At 36.0% G+C, this 15,000-nt stretch overlaps 1 protein-coding gene across 3 annotated transcripts in view; it reads right to left on the bottom strand.

Annotated features, from left to right (window-relative positions):
* The window catches only part of LOC136847338 (uncharacterized), a 290,868-nt gene that overhangs the window by 139,844 nt on the left and 136,024 nt on the right, over positions 1–15,000 (bottom strand). Inside the window, exon 2 of one of the 3 annotated variants that reach the window (XM_067118919.1) lies at positions 4,383–4,438. The exons of the other annotated variants lie outside the window; for them this stretch is intronic. The gene's annotated coding sequence lies outside the window, so the exon portion shown is untranslated. The remainder of the gene's footprint in view (positions 1–4,382; positions 4,439–15,000) is intronic. 3 annotated transcript variants of the gene reach the window in all.

The raw sequence follows: 15,000 nt of genomic DNA, 5'->3' as shown, positions 1-15,000 counted from the left end.
CTTTGCAGCGTCCCTTCGGCCCCAAGCTTTAACTCCTTTCGTTCCTATTCTCTTTCCTCCTTATTACTTTCCAGTCTCCCAACAATTATTTCAACGTTATTCTCAGCGTTGAGTGACCTCATAGGGCCTAGCGCTTGGCCTTTGGCCTAAAGTTTATATTCCAGTTCATATTCCAATATTTTAAATCCGAAAAATAATATTTACACTGTTTCCCGGGTGGGTTCGGACCAACCTCAGGTAGAGAAGGATGAATTGCAATCCAGCGGCACTCGAAGAAGAAGAAGAAGAAGAAGAAGAAGAAGAAGAAGAAGAAGAAGAAGAAGAAGAAGAAGAAAACCCATTTATTTCAGCTCTGTGGACATGACATCTGCCGAATTCTGGTATTCACCGGAACGCGCCAAGAGACGCGAAGTCTGAAATCAAGGGCTTGTTCTGTTCCAGACACGCAGCGTCTACGTGCGTCATTACGTCTAAAATCACCGTCTAAAACCATCTGTTTGTTCTGTCAGAAATAAGTCGCATTAATATTTGACGTCTAAAATTACGTCTAAAACCATGTTTTTTTCAGTCAGAAATAAGTTGATTGAATATTTTACAGCATCTTTTTGATGCGCTAGAAAAAAATTATAGAAATTTTAGTCCACGTCATTACGTCTAAAACCACGTGTTTGTTCTGTCAGAAATGAGCTGATTGGATATTTTAAAATCTCTTTTTAAATGGTCTAATAATTATACAAATTTTGGTCTCAGTTCTAGATAATAAGCACGGAATTCAGACGTTGCAATAAACTTACTGTGCGATCTTTAGTACGCTTTCGTGTAATACGAATACGTTCTTGCCACAAGTGCTAAAAACCTTTGTTCGTTCTGTTGCATATAAGTCGCATGCGTATTTTTCTTTATCTTTTAGTTGGTCTAGAAAAGCAATCAAGGCTACCGAAAATAGATTCATCTTTCGGTGGTCTCGGTATAAGGCTGTGTGAGCCGCGACCCGTGAAACTTTAACCACGGCCAGGTGGTGGCATGTCCTATATCGTTGCCAGACGCACGATTAGGATTAACTTTAAACTTACATAAAATAAAAACTACTGAAGCTAGAGGTGCTGCAATTTGGTATGTTTGATGATTGGAGTATGGATGATCAACATACCAATTTGCAGCCCTCTAGCCTCTGTAGCTTTTAAGATCTGAGGGCGGACAGAAAAAGTGCGGAGAGAAAAGATGCGGACGGACAGACAAAGCCGGCACAATAGTTTTCTTTTTAGAAAACTAAAACTGTACTAATTTTTTATTCTATTTATTAGATAATTTTCACAGAAAACAAAAAAATCAGACTGTGCTGTTAATTCTGTGCTATCATCAGTAAACTTCTTGAAACACAAACACGCCTCTTGCCCGAGCATGCGGAGAAACTTCACATTTAAATTTCAAATTTAAATTGCCCCAAATACGAACTACATACGTCTCATGCTAAGCAGACAAAAGTAGAGCAGGACATTACCACGATTCCCCAATTTCGGCTCAGCTGGGGAGTGCAACTGTGTACTGCTTATTTGTCACTACGGACAAGATTATGAGTACGCGTGTATATGTATATATATATATATATATATATATATATATATATATATATATATATATATATATATATATATATATATGTACATATATCCTTTGGATAATGTCCTGTGGCACTGTCCCTAGCTGGGAATAAATGGGGATGAAAATAGTTAGATGCTCCTGCTCTCAAAATTATCGTAAGGAAAAGGTCTGTCAAATCAAGTACCAGCTGACAGCCGGCATCTGACAAGAACAATGAGAAAAGGCTTTCTAAACAATGTGGAAATTTAATATAAAAAGATTTTCTTAATATTGTGGAAGAGGTTTTCTAAACAATGGGGAAAAGGCTTTCTATACAATGTGAAAAGACTTTTTAAACAATGTGAAAAGTCTTTCTACACCATGTAGAAAAAGGTTTCTATACAATGTGAAAAGACTTTCTAAACAGTGTGAAAAGTCTTTCTAAACAAAGTGAAAAGTCTTTCTAAACAATGTGAAAAGTCTTTCTAAGCCATGTGAAAAGTCTTTCTATTTTCTTAACAATGTGAAAGGGCTTATCTAAATAATCTGAAAAGGCTTTCTAAACAATGTGAAAAGACTTTCTATAACTTTCAGATTCTAAAACCCTCTAAATAACATGAAAACTTTCTAAGACTTTCCAAACAATATGAAAAGACTTTCTAAACAATATTAACAAAAACTTTCCTGAAGACTTTCTGAACAGTATAAAAGCTTTCTAAACTATGAAAACTTTCTACCAAAGATTTACTGAAACCTACAGACACTAAAATTTTCCAAACAACGTGAAAACTCTAAAACTTTCTAAACAACGTGAAAACGCTTTCTAAAAAGCTAAACTTTGCGCCGAGGCAAAAATTGCGATTCATGCAACCTTTTTAACCAGATATCTGGGCAAAAACGAGCGACATTCAGAGGAGTGGGATCGCTACTCGGAATCACGAACAAGGAAATGGACTTGATTGAACCAGTATCTACTGGTGTGGACCGTCTCTCTCTCTCTCTCTCTCTCTCTCTCTCTCTCTCTCTCTCTCTCTCTCTCTCTCTCTCTCATACGCAGATACATACAACAGGGACTCTTTATTAAAGAAGGGAACGTCACTCTTATTAATATTTATGAATTATAATTAGCTTGTTCTGTAATGATAATAATCAGCCACTGTTAGCAATAGTAGTAGTCAGATAATCTAAGGTAATTAAATAAGATTAACTGTATCATTATAATGATCTCGAATTATAATAATGATAACGTGCAATTATCATTAACATTAGTAATATTATTGCCGTTATACTGAATGTGCAACAATATTGAAATAACATAAAATATATCTCTTTCGCCAAATGAAATTCTACAGTGAATCTTTGTGATGCATAACGCCAATATCATCTACGGTTAGGTCGAACTTCTTTAAAATAACGACAGAATGTCTTAACCTACAATTACTAGTAAAAACAAAAATAAAGAGAGGGAAGACGTACGTAGAAGTAATAGGAAAAAATATATAAAAAAATCTTTGTCTATTGTAAAGTGGCTATTCCTTTCTCAAAAAAAAAAAAAAACAGATATTGTAAGTGTGACAACTAGAAAAAAAACGGTAAAGAAACATTAAACATGTAACAATCACGCACAATTTCTATCTCATCCAACCTTACAAGATTCAGCACCAATAGTTTTCCACCTTACGAAATTATTATCATTATATACTATTCAGAAGATAAACCCCTATTCAAATGGACCAAGCCAACCTAAGGGGCCATTGCCTCGAAATTCAAGCTTCCAAAGAATATGGAGTTCATTAGAAAGAAGTATCAGAAGGTAATGGGAAATACAGAAAGAAGAGATATCAGTGATCAGAAAAGAAAAAAATAGATAAAAATGTAAGTAAGTTATTAAGATACAAAGAGAATTGTTTTAGCGAAGTAGCATGTTGCTTCTTTTGAAGTTCCAATTGCACAGCATCTTCAGGGAGACAGTACCACAGTCCACCTCTCTACTTGCCTAGACAACCACCCCTCCCCCGAGATTTTAATAAAGAAATGAAGAAGGGCTAAATAAATGAGACAACGTCTTTGCTACGAGAAGAAGACAAAGAGCCTCTCGTAACTGACATGGGCTCTCTCTCTCTCTCTCTCTCTCTCTCTCTCTCTAGACTTGAGATTCTTCGGGGATAAAATTTCATCATCAAAGCAAAATTCTGTGAGAGTAACAGGTTTAATTTTTTAGCTTCCGGGAGAAATTTTAATGGCCGTGTATCAGAGTCAGATTGAACTAAGAATATGCGTGGTAATGCACATCGGGAGACAGAATGTGAAGACTGACATTAATGTAAAAGATGTGTTTTACCGTACATAGCGACAAAGAGTATGAAAATTAAAATATTTACGACTTCTTACAATAGCATACCACTGGACTCATAGCTACACACACATATAAATAAATAAATAAATGAATAAATTACACACACACACACACACACACACACACACACACATATATATATATATATATATATATATATATGTATATATATATATATATATATATATATATATATATTCATATATATGTATATATATATACATATGTATGTGTGTGTGAATAAAAACTCTGAGGCCAAAACAAGAAAGAAACTGGAAAACTGTCTTTTGAGGGCACATCGCCAAATTCTTCCATAAGTTGCCCCAACAGCTAATGATAATATTTGAAATCCCAGAAGAGGCATTCAGACAGGAATGAAAGGCATATCTATACGAAAACAGTTCTGACACATGAGTTATACAAGAAAGCAAAAATTATAACTTACAAAGACAAACAAACAAACGGCGGTATGTGTTTGTTGGTAGTTGGCAGTATACTCACCTGAAAAGAAAAAAAAATTATTAACGTCCATTGATAGGTACTTCACCATTTTAAAAGATAAGTAAATCTTTATTAGCACTGAGAACCGACGCTGACTTGCGCCTTCCTTACTGGAAAGTTATTTCAGATGAATACATTGCAAAGAATGGACATAAAGAAAAGAATGATAAAAGTTTCAAAATTAATCAGAAAAGAAGAATTTCAGACTATTCAACTGCGAGAGAGAGAGAGAGAGAGAGAAGAAATCTTTCTTTAAGCTTCAATAATATTCAGAAGAAGAAGAAGAAGAAGAAGAAGAATAAGAATAAGAGAGAGAGAGAGAGAGAGAGAGAGAGAGAGAGAGAGAGAGAGAGAGAGAGAGAGAGAGAAAGTCTTTAAGTTTCAAATATAACCAGAGAAGGAAAATTTTGACTATTCAACCACGAGAGAGAGAGAGAGAGAGAGAGAGAGAGAGAGAGAGAGAGAGAGAGAGAGAGAGAGAGAGAGAGAGAGAGATTCTGGTATTATCATTCTAATTGTATCTGAAATAGGAAAAAGTTGTCATTTCATCTGAATGTTACGAAATAAAAAAAATCTACAACAATAGGTTTAATATCTGTTTAAAACATTCTTTACACAGAGCACCTAATTTCTTCAAATACATCCAGGTACGGAATAGAATAGAATAATATGTACAGACTTGAGGCTAAAAGCCAAGCGCTGGGACCTGAGGTCATTCAGCGCCGAAACGGAAATTGACAGTAAAAAGGTTTGAAAGGTGTAAAAGGAGGAAAACCTCGTAGTTGCACTATGAAACAATTGTTAGGAGAGGATGGAAAGTAGAATGGAAGAAAGAGAATATGAACGGAGGTACAGTAAAAGGAATGAAAGGGGTTGCAGCTAGGGACCGAAGGGACACTGCAAGGAACCTTAAGTAATGCCTACAGTGCACCGCATGAGTCCAGGTACGAAAAGATTAACTGACTTTCAGAGTGAAAATACTTGATAGCATTAAAATCCTTTCAATTTAGGACGATGATTTATAAAATAAATAATTCTCAGCGGAAAAAAATTTATCTATTAATAATTTGTTAAACTGTTTTTTTCCTAATAACTGATCTCTTCTTTCTGTACTATCTGTTGCCTTCTGCAACTTCTTTCAAATGAACACCATAATATTCTTTGGAAGCTTGAAGTTCAAGTCAATGGCCCCTGTGGGCTTGGTCCATATGAATAGGGTTCATCTTCTCAATAATAATAATAATAATAATAATAATAATAATAATAATAATAATAATAATAATAATAATAATAATAATAATAATAATAATCACTCTGAAGAAGACCCTCTTTCAAACAAACTTCATTAAATCGAATGGCCGTGTGGATGATATTGAGTTTATATTGCAGTTTCGCAATCTCTCGAATGAGTTTCTTTGTAGCAGAAGGTTAAGTTGCATAACAGCTATCTGAAATAATAATAATAATAATAATAATAATAATAATAATAATAATAATAATAATAATAAGAGCTAAAAAAACCTCAAGAAGGTTCTTTACATTCTACAGCTGACTACAAACTCGACTGATTTTACTCCCAAAACTTTTATTATTATTATTATTATTATTATTATTATTATTATTATTATTATTATTATTATTATTATTATTATTATTATTATTATTCAGAAGATGAAGCCTATTCATATGGAACAAGCCCACCACGGGGGGCCATTGGCTTGGAATTCAAGCTTCCAAAGAATATTATGGTGTTCATTAGGAAGAAGTAAGAGGAGGTAAAGGAAAATACTAAAACAAAGAGATCTCGCTTAATAGCAAAAAAAAAAAAAAGTGAATAAATTAATAAACAGATAAAAATGTATTAAAATGCAAGGAGAATAATATTAGGGCACTACTTTGGCAGAAAAAGGAAAGAAGTAATCCTAAGCGGATTACACGAATTACGCTTAGGATATTTTGAATGAATAAGGATTTACCCCGGGGGGGGGGCCGGAAAAGAGACCCAAATAGTAACCACTATGGAGTATAACAGCTAAAGGATAATCTGCTTTTATGAGCCATCCTAAGGATACTGCCCTGGATATCCACCTGCTCCTTGGGGTTGAAACCCCACCCCAACGCCCACCCTCTCCATAACACAAGTTACACAACACCCCCAACCCCTACCCTAAAAAAAAATTTCTTTTATTTGAGCCACAAAATACTCGTATTTCTCCAAAAACTCATAAAATCTGATGGAGGTATATGTTGTTATAACATAGAATAATCATATAATCTATCATTATTATTATTATTATTATTCGTATTAGTAGTAGTAGTAGTAGTACTATGGTGCGCATCTGAAAGGAATCACAGACGATAAGAAAAACAGAAAGAAGAGATTATTATTATTATTATTATTATTATTATTATTATTATTATTATTATTATTATTATTATTATTATATATTATTATTCAGAAGATAAACCCCTATTCATATGGAACAAGATCACAGGTGCCACTGACTTGAAATTCAAGCTTCCAAAGAATATGGTGTTTATTATTATTATTATTATTATTATTATTATTATTATTATTATTATTATTATTATTATTATTATTATTATTCAGAAGATAAACCCCTCTTCATATGGAACAAGCATATAGGGCCACTGACTTGAAATTCAAGCTTCCAGAGAGGGAGGCATAAAAAAACATATAGTATACTCTGTAGAGGTAAAGTACTATAACAAAGTTCTTTACTAGCAAGAGGCAGCAGAGCCCACAGCTGCAATAACACCAGAGGAAGTGGAAGAACATCTTGACAGCAAGATGACAAGAAAGCAGAGCGAACGGATGTGGAGAGAGAGAGAGAGAGAGAGAGAGAGAGAGAGAGAGAGAGAGAGAGAGAGAGAGAGAGAGAGAGAGTGCTGGAGCTGGGTAAAGGGGAGCATAGGATCTCTTGCTCAACAAAAATGAAATCCCATACCTTTATGTAATCTATGATTATACATATATATATATATGTATATATATGTGTGTATATATACATATATATATATATATATATGTATATATATATATATATATATATATATATATATATATATATATATATATATATATATATACTACTATATTTCAGTAGATGAAATCTATTCGTATGGAACAAGCCCACATCGCCATTGATTTGAAATTCAAGCTTCCAAGGAATATTATGGTGTGCATTAGGAAGAAGTAAGAGGAAGTAAAGGGAAATAAAGAAAGAAGAGATCCTACTTATTATTAAAAATAAAAACAAATTAATAAATAGATAAACATAAAAAATGTATTAAAATGCTAGAAGAATAGTATTATATATATATATATATATATATATATATAATATATATATATATATATATATATATATATAAATATATATATATACAATCATATATATAACAGAAATAAATTTGTGACTCACGTATGTACCCAGGTATATGTATGTATGTATATATGTATATTAAGATGTCAAAAAATGCACTGTTCTAAACAGTATTTATATAAGATATGGAGCAACTCGAGTGCTGAGTCTAATCTAATCAAAACTAACTCAAAAATCGCATTTGAGTCTGAGAAAGGTTAAAAACTGAATATCCATCCAAAACAATAACAAACAGAAAGCAAAAAACCACAAAAACACGATAAGAAAGCAGAGAAGACAAACGAACTCTCATTCTTGTTAAATCCTCTCGTCTTGGGGAACACCCTCCTCACTGTGAAGGGAGCAGGAGGCTTCCTGTGGCCACCACATACAGAACCAGAAAACAATCAATCTCTTCTTCTTCTCCTTCTTCTTCTTCTTCTTCTTCTACTTCTTCTTCTTTTATGTTCTGCCTCTTCTTCCTCTTTTATTTTGGAGCAAGAGTGCTTCTTCTTCCAAAACTAACCAAAATCTTTGAGTCTGAGAAAGGTTAAAAACTGAATATCCATCCAAAACAATAACAAACAGAAAGCAAAAACCACAAAAACACGATAAGAAAGCAGAAGACAAACTCTCTTTTGTTAAATCCTCTTCTTCACCTCCTCACTGTGAAGGGAGCTTCCTTCTTCTTCATACAGAACTCTTCTTTTCTTCTTCTACTTCTTCTTCTTCTTTTTCTCCCTCTTCTTCCTCTTCTTTTTCTTCTTCTTCCTCCACTTCTTCTCCTTCTTCTTCTTTCTCTTCTTCTTCTCCTTCTTCTTCTTCTTCCTCTTCTTTTTCTCTTTCTTCTTCTTCTTCTTCTTCTTCTTCTTCTTTTCTTCTTCTTCTTCTTCTTCTTCTCTTTCTTCCTCATCTTTTTCTTCCTCTTCTTCTTCTTCTTCTTTTCCTCCTCCTTCTTCTTCTTCTTCTTTTCCTCCTCTTTCTTCTCCTTCTTCTTCTTTCTCTTCTTCTTCTCCTTCTTCTTCCTCTTCTTTTTCTCTTTCTTCCTCATCTTCTTCTTCTTCATCTTCTTCTTCTTCTTCCTCTTTTCCTCCTCCTTCTTCCTCTTCTTTTCCTCCTTCTCCTCATTCTTCTTCTTCTTCTCCTCTCTGAGAGTCGGGAATGTCAAGGACGGTGTATAGTAAACAGTGAGGTGTCAGCGTCACGTCGAGTAGGTGCGAGCAGAAATCCAATATTGTTACCTGCGAGTCAGCTGATGCTTGCAGGGCCAGTTTCGTTTTTTTTTTCTTTTTTTTTTTGCTTGTTCTCTTTGGCCAGATAGCGGATGATAACGTGACAGAAACAGACCAACATGCAGCACGAAATAAATACATAAATAAATAAATACATAATATATATATATATATATATATATATATATATATATATATATAGAGAGAGAGAGAGAGAGAGAGAGAGAGAGAGAGAGAGAGAAGAGATAAAAACAGAAAAGGAAAAATCTCGGTAAATGGTTACTTGATTCATTTTCCTAGTAAATCGACTTTTCATGAAATATATAAAAACAGAATGATAAAATTGATCATGTTGGAAACTACATGGTCATATAATCTGTATATATGTGTGTGTATTACAATTATATATATATATATATGTATATATATATTTACATATATAATTATACATATATTTATATATATTTACATATATCATTATGTATGTATATATATAAATATATATACATATATACATACAAATTAATTCAGAAGCAAAAGGTTTGAAAAAACACTTAATATATTCTCCAATCCTTCATCATTCACTGACCAAACGTTCGCTACCTATACGCGTACACTTCCAGTAATCAAATCTACTCACAGCGGAATTTACCCGAACTAAACTCTCTCCCAAATATTTATTGCTACTGAGGACACCCTAATAAGATGTTCCCCTCAAAATATAAAATATATTCTCCTGCATCCTCTGGGATTTTGTGTCGAACAGATGCCGCTCTATGGACGGCCAGGGAGGTCACTGGGCTTAGGATTTTATCATATATATTGGTCCATGAGTCTTATACTTTTCATACACTGGTGCTGGGGAGACTTTCTTTTCCATGAGCCTTTAACTTTTTATAAACTGGTGCTGGAGATTCTTCTTTTCCATGAGCCGTTATCTTTTTATAAGCTGGTGATGGCGACTCTTTACTTTTTATTATGAACAATGGGAATGGAAAGGAATATAAAGCTTAGGCCAAAGGCCAAGCCCTGGGACCTATGAGGTCATTCAGCGCTGAAAGGGAAAACCGAGTAAAAAGGTTTAAGGTGTAACAGGAGGAAAACCTCGGAGTTGCACTATGAAACAACTGTTAGGAGAGGGTGGAAAGTAAGATGGAAGAAAGAGAATATGAACAGAGCTATAGTAAAAGGAATAAAAGGGGTTGCAGCTAGGGCCGAATGGATGTTGCAAAGAACCGTAAGTTTTGTCTATAATGAAATATGGGAAATTGATATTTGTTCAAATCAGGTGAAAAGATAAACATTATATAACTTGAGATATGTCAAAAGTATAGTGATGATTGACTGATTTGATCTGATGAAAATTTAGGCTGTCAAGCCTAGCACTGAATAGCACATTCGGCCATTCAGCTCTCACGATAATAAAAAGAGGGAGTTGGAGTGGTTGGACAGCAAGATAAAGAGATCCAGAAAATAAAGGAAATGAAGTACAAGGATCTAAAGAAGTCATATATCGAGGGGCTGGACAGCAAGATTGAAGGAAGGAAGAGGGAATGGAGGTTAAGTAAAAGGCTAAAAAGTAGATGCAGCTAGGGGCCGTAGGGACGCTTTAAACATCCTTTTGGTGATGCCTACAGTGCACCACGTTAGGTGCTAGTTGTCACTGTGCCAACCCCGTCACAGTTATTTAGGATATTCATAAAGGAAAAATGAGTTAGTGTAATTACTTCATTTGTACAGATATACCGTGATAATTATAATCCTCCATTGTCAGAACGCAGACAACGCATCCGAATAAGAGCTTAATTACCGGCCAAACTTAATAGGAGAAGATAATGGATAGTAATTACCTAGAGGGAATGAAGAGGAGGGTACTCCTCTATAATCAAAAACCCTATTCCAACTAATGGAACGGTAAGGTTCAAATGACTTCCTGACGGACATTGGGCATTTATAAAAACTCTAAGGGGAATCATCTCCTCGTTTCGACAGATTAATTTTCAGTCACCAAGCTTGTTTTGGAAATTTATTCTTTTTCTTTTTGATTAAGTAATTGTAAATATTCGACCTTTTAGAAATATCTAAGGGCACTGGTAATGGAAGCCTCGTACCCTTTTCCAGCGAAGGCCAGAAGAACGTGAGTGAACGGAAATAAACTGGAAGAAGGGCGTGGCTTCAACAGGAAACAAGCGTTAGGGAAACATCTTGAAGGAAGGAAGGTTGTAAAAATCAGGGAAAACAGACATAGGTAGAGATTACCAAAGCTTGGCAGTGGACGGGATGAAATACGCTCTGAATCATATAATCCTCAGAGGGTTACTGACTCCCACAATGTAAAAAGTAGAAGAGGTGGTGGCCTGCCTGGTGTTAGGAGAATGCCTGAGAGTCATTAAAAGCTTTATATCAAAATATAAGTTACAATACCATTATTTCGGAGTTGTATTGATACAGAAAACATACTCATTACAAATACATATACAGAACTTTTAAAATATATATTTACTCCTTGCCACATCTCTCTGGCCGCACAATCACACGAACCTACTGCCATCACTATTCATTCAGTATAAAAAGACAAATGTAGTGAAATGAACAAATTGCAAACAAAACTTCATGTCCTTGACCTCATCTGAAATTCAAGAGGTTACACAAAATTACTTTAATAACAAAGGCATTTTTTGTCAAAGCCCATTTGTACTGAAATCACATTCTTTACTTAGCAGTGCTAAAGTTACCTTTGACCTTCCTTGAAAATTGTTTATACTTTTAAATTTTGACATCAGTGATCTGGGTCCCCCATAACTGGGGGTGTGTGTGAGGGGGGGCGGGATGCCCACTGAATTTGAATCACCGTTTTCATAATCTACGCCCAGAGACTTTATTTGATGCACTAAATATATATAGTTGAGCTGAATATATAATTTAGGCCAGAGGCCAAGCACTGGGACCTATGAGGTCATTCAGCGCTGAAACGGAAATTTACAGTAAGAAGGTTTGAAAGGTGTAACAGGAGGAAAACCTCTCAGTTGCAATATGAATCAGTTAGGAGGGGGTGGAAAATAAGATGGAAGAAAGAGAATAAGAAAGGAGCTACAGTAACAGGAACGAAAGGGGTTGCAGCTAGGGGCTGAAGACACGCTGTAAAGAACCTTAAGTAATGCCTACAGTGCACCGCATGAGGATTAAATATATGCAGTCCTAAATAAGCAAATTTTTTTTTACCAAAATGGCTCCACCGCATCCACATGAGGAGTAAAATAAAATGATTTCGTAATCCATTCACTGAGACCTTTCAATATGACAAATACGCATCAAAATAACTTTCATTTATATTTCACTCATACAAAAAAAATCAGAAATAGGAAATCACATGTGAGAATAAAATTATCTTTATTTATACTTCATTTATAATTTAAAAAAATCAGAAATAGAAAATTCCTTATATGCATCAAAATAATCTTCACCTCCACTTCATTTTTACAACAACTTTTTTCTTCAACAAAATTTTTGTATGGGGTAAGCACATAAGGACTTTTGATTTGGCTTTGGGGTAGACCTGTGGTCTCGATCGGCTGCCCTGCCTGATCCATGTATAAAACCTAACGCCCTTTCTTCCCAAAAGCAAAAATCATAAATAGAAAGATCCATATAAAAACGAAAATAAACTTTGATTTTTACTTCATTCATAAAAAAATAATCAGAAATAGAGTGGTTTACTCGAACATAACTAAATAAAAGAAACTGATCCCCATGAAATCCTAACGGCCCTTTCTATAGAAGATAGCAGGTATTCCCAACCCTCAGTGATATAAATCCCCATCTTCCGCCCCTCTATTAGAGCTCCAATGCATAGACAAACCTTGAAACACGGGTGTGGTTACAGGGGGGTGGGGGAGGGGGCGGGGGAATGAGACTGTAGCACCCAGGACGTCCTTGGAGCCTCTGTAAACGGCACCTCTCACGCGAGGAGGAGGAGGAGGAGGAGGAGGAGGAGGAGGAGGAGGCCGAGGAGGAGGCCGAGGAGGAGGAGGAGGAGGAGGCCGAGGCGGAGGAGGAGGAGGAGGAGGAGGAGGAGGAGGAGGAGGAGGAGAGGAGGAGGAGGAGAAAGGGGTCCCATTCAAAGGATGCACTCCCGAAAATCACTTTGCATTTCCTTTTGTTTAGACCAACGCTTGAGATACTTTCGACAACTTTATTTAGGCACGTCTGTGCTACGTGTATATGTTTAGTTTAGTTGACTCCTTCCCTTGGGTTTGGAAGCGGGGAGTGTCCTACAAACTAGCTTCTCATGGGGCAAAATTAAGAGTTAGTTAAGAAAAATAATAAACAACCTTGTACTTCTTCAGTCGCAGGATGAGGCGGGTGGTCTAAGATATCAGCCTTTCACGAGACAAAATTAAAACTCAGAATTTAACCAAGATGAGGGGTGGGGGGCGGTGTCTAGTAAAGTAGCATCTCACGAAGCTAGATTGAAGTCAAGTTTACAGAAATACTAAATGACCTTGTATTTTTTCAACTTCCGCTGGGAGAAACATTCTATAATCAAAACACAACTTCTTTTCTTGGTAGTTCCACACAAGGTTTTAAAAAATCTTATCGACAGTGTCTTTCTGTACTGTTCCTCAAGAAGTACTTAAAAATCCCTCTTGTCTCAACCACCCTCCAGGAAACTTGAAAATCACAATACATTCATTTTTGTCTTGATCCCACGTCAGAAAACTCCCTGAAATCCCTTGGTACATTCATTTTGTCTTGACCATCTGACAGGAAACACCCTAAAATCCCTTTTCACTTTCTTTTTTTTTTTTGTCTTGACCATCCATCAGGAAACTCCCCAAATCCCTTTTCATTTTTTCTTATGTCTTACCCTTCCATCAGGAAACTCCTCAAAATCCCGATTTTTTTTTTTTTTTTTGTCTTGACCCTCCATCAGGACACTCCCAAAAATCTCTTGGCACTTTTTCTTTTGTCTTGACCACCCCTCAGGACACAACTCCCAAAAATCCCTTGGCACTTTTCTTTTTTGACTTAACCACCCCTCAGGAAACACCCAAAAAATCCCTTGGCGCCTTTTGTCCTGACCACCCCTCATTAACTCCCAAATACCCTGGGCACTCTTTCTCTTGACCATCCATAATAAACTTTGAAAAATCCTTTGGCACTTTCTTTTTGTCTTAATCACGCCCTTACAAGAGTTCCAAAAACCCTCGGCACTTCCTTTTGGTCTTGACCACCCCTCAGAAAGCACCCAAGAATCCCTTTGCACTTTCTTTTGTCCTGACTCACCCATCAGAAAAGTCCCAAAAATCCATTGGCACTTCCTTTTAGTATTTAAACGCCCTTGGGGAAACAATTCGACAATCATTCGTCAGTTCTTCCTGTCCCTGACCACCCTTCAAGAAACATTGGCAGGCCACCAGGCATTTCCTAAACAAACTCTTTTAAAAAACCCTTTGCATTCCTGTCATTTTGACCATCCTTCGAAAATCCACCAAATCCTCTTTGCCGTTCCCTTTGATTCAGATAATCCTTCAAGCAAATTCCTCCTTTTCCTCGAGGCGAGAAACTCGGCCTCGACATGATGATCCCCGAGTATAAAAACATTCCTGAGGGTTTTCAATCGTTTATTATGCAGAAGAGCAGCGTTACAACTCCTCCCACTGTGGGTGAAGGGTTCCGTTGCAACGGCGGGATCGAAAGGACAAATCCCCCATTATTCATCGGCAAGAATGTTTAGCAAATATTTAAGGAGATATTTATCATTCTTATCAGAGTCTGATTGCTTGACAGAGGGTTGGTTGATGGTGGTCTCGTTGGCAGTGCAGAGAGAACTCTCTCTCTCTCTCTCTCTCTCTCTCTCTCTCTCTCTCTCTCTCTCTCTCCTCGGGGCTTTTTGGGGGTAAGTGGGTGGCCTCCTCCTCTCTTAGGCTCTAGTTTATGGGTG

This window comes from Macrobrachium rosenbergii, chromosome 16 (genome assembly GCF_040412425.1).
Source record: "Macrobrachium rosenbergii isolate ZJJX-2024 chromosome 16, ASM4041242v1, whole genome shotgun sequence".
Classification (NCBI taxonomy): domain Eukaryota; kingdom Metazoa; phylum Arthropoda; class Malacostraca; order Decapoda; family Palaemonidae; genus Macrobrachium; species Macrobrachium rosenbergii.
Note: the sequence above shows the minus strand (reverse complement) of the source record. Positions and strands in the feature narration are given on the sequence as shown.